This window comes from Cynoglossus semilaevis, chromosome 17 (assembly GCF_000523025.1).
Source record: "Cynoglossus semilaevis isolate Cse_v1.0 chromosome 17, Cse_v1.0, whole genome shotgun sequence".
Taxonomy (NCBI): domain Eukaryota; kingdom Metazoa; phylum Chordata; class Actinopteri; order Pleuronectiformes; family Cynoglossidae; genus Cynoglossus; species Cynoglossus semilaevis.
In genome coordinates this window covers 12745995-12746488 of record NC_024323.1, presented here as the reverse complement: position 1 = coordinate 12746488, position 494 = coordinate 12745995, and positions in this window count along the sequence as shown.

Genomic DNA, 494 nt, shown 5'->3' with positions numbered 1-494 from the left:
GAGGTGACGCTGATCTGTCTGATTTAAGGCTAAACTTCACCACGTCTCACTTTCACACGGTTGACGGAGGCCGTGGCTCTAATGCGTTCAGATGAAGGTGGCGATAGAGAGCACGGCGCGCTGACAAAGATCTTCACTCAGCTCCAGCTCCAGCTCAGGCGCCGCCGCAGCCCTTGAACCCGTGACACGGCCCGGCTAATCGAACGTTGACCCTTTCACAGAGCTGACGGCTGCCGCTCCATAATCCTGTACGGCAACGTGACGAGTCGTCGTCGTCGACGTCGTCGGACGACTCGGGGTGGGAGTCGGAGAGGGGGGGGAGACGACGGGGGATGATAAGGCATGAACCTACACTGAGTAAAAAGTCCTGTGCAATAATTGAGGCCTCGCCTGTTGAAATGACTACCTACATCAGTCAAGGCAAAAAAAAAAAACGGCCTTTTCCTCCTCCCCCCCTCCCCCCCCAGGCAATACGTCCCACTAAGAACGCCGCG